Source organism: Bos javanicus, chromosome 4 (assembly GCF_032452875.1).
Source record: "Bos javanicus breed banteng chromosome 4, ARS-OSU_banteng_1.0, whole genome shotgun sequence".
Classification (NCBI taxonomy): Eukaryota; Metazoa; Chordata; class Mammalia; order Artiodactyla; family Bovidae; genus Bos; species Bos javanicus.
Window position 1 is genome coordinate 7,660,192 of NC_083871.1, and position 1,721 is coordinate 7,661,912.

General features: G+C 40.5%; 1 pseudogene; it reads right to left on the minus strand.

Moving 5' to 3' along the window:
• Nucleotides 1–411: 411 nt before the first annotated feature.
• On the minus strand, nucleotides 412–1,183 carry LOC133246773 (small ribosomal subunit protein eS6-like; annotated as a pseudogene).
• Nucleotides 1,184–1,721: the final 538 nt, after the last annotated feature.

Here is a 1,721-nt window from a genome sequence, read left to right on the forward strand (position 1 = left end):
GTCTTCTGCCCGCTTTTTGATTGGGTTGTTTGTTTTTCTGGTATTGAGCTGCATGAGCTGCTTGTATATTTTGGAGATTAATTCTTTGTCAGTTGTTTTGTTTGCTATTGTTTTTTCCCATTCTGAGTTCTGTCTTTTCACCTTGCTTATAGTTTTCTTCATTGTGTAAAAGCTTTTAAGTTTAATTAGGTCCCATTGTTTGTTTTTGTTTTTATTTCAGATGCTTTGGGAGGTGTGTCGTAAGGGATCTTGCTGTGACTTATGTCGGCGAGTATTCTAAGTTTTCCTCCAAGAGTTTTATAGTTTCTGGTCTGACATTTAGATTTTTAATCCATTTTGAGTTTATTTTTGTGTGTGATGTTAGAAAGTGTTCTAGTTTCATTCTTTTTTTTTTTTTTTTTTGATGTCTGATCGTATTTATTTGTTACTCTTAGAACATCTCATTTTTGGCTGGACTCAGATTTAGAAGTAGAAGCTCTCAGAGAGGACAGCCTCCGTCTCTTGGCAATCTGTTCCTGCCATTTTTCTTTGGCGTCCTTCATTCTCTTTGCCAAAAGTTTAGCATATTCTGCAGCCTCTTTATTTTTCTTAGTACGCTGTTTCTTCAGAGCAATATGCTGGCATTTGTGTTGCAGAACTCGTGGAGTCACGGATGCTGAATCTTGGGTGCTTTAGTCCTAGGTTTCTTACCGTCTTTGTTTAGGGGCTTTCACACAACATCCTGGCAGACATCATCTTTAGAGAGACTGAGAAGTTTGCGGATGCTGCTAGCTCTTTTGGGACCCAGACGATGAGGCACTGTAGTATCAGTGAGTCCAGGAATATCCTTCTCCCCTTTTTTCACAATGACCAAATTGAGAACACTCAGATTGGCATCCACAATGCAACCCCATACGGATTTGTGCTTTCTCTCTCCAGTCCTCCTTGGTCTGTAACAGGCATGCCCCTTACTCAGTAGCAGGAGAACTCGGCCATGGATCAAGACACCCTGCTTCATGGGGAAACCCTGCTTATCGTTCCTGCCACTGATTCGGACCACATAACCCTTCCATTCTTCACGCAGAGCGTCACCAGCAACTTCTGTGGCCATATGCTTCTTGTAGAAGGTACGAAGTTTTCACTCATCGTCCACTTCAATGAGTTTCTGGCAGCCAGTGGCCTGGAAAGAGATGCTTAGCTTCATTCTGAAGTAGCCGACAGCCTCCAAGGCACCACGAAAAAGACCTGGTTTCATTCTTTTATATGTAGTTGACCAGTTTTCCCAGCACAGCTTGTTGAAGAGACTGTCTTTATAAATCTGGAGCCTGTCATACAGAGAGAAGCCAATCATAGAGAAAAAAACAAATACTGTATATTAATGCATATATATGGAATTTAAAAAGACAATAACAATGATCCTACATGAAGGGAAGCAAAGGAGACACAGATGTAAGGAACAGACTTTTGATCTCAGTGGGAGAAGGCAAGGGTGGGATGATTTGAGAGAACAGTATTGAAACATGTACATTACCATATGTAAAATAGATGGGGAACCCAAAGCCAGAGGAACAACCCAGAAGGACAGGGTGGGGAGGGAGGTGGGATGTCAGTTCAGGATTGGGGGACAACTGTATACCTGTGGATGGTTAATGTTGATATATGGCAAAAACTATTACAATATTGTAAAGTAATTATCCTCCAACTTAAAATTTTAAAAAGAAATTCAAATAAATAACTAAAAC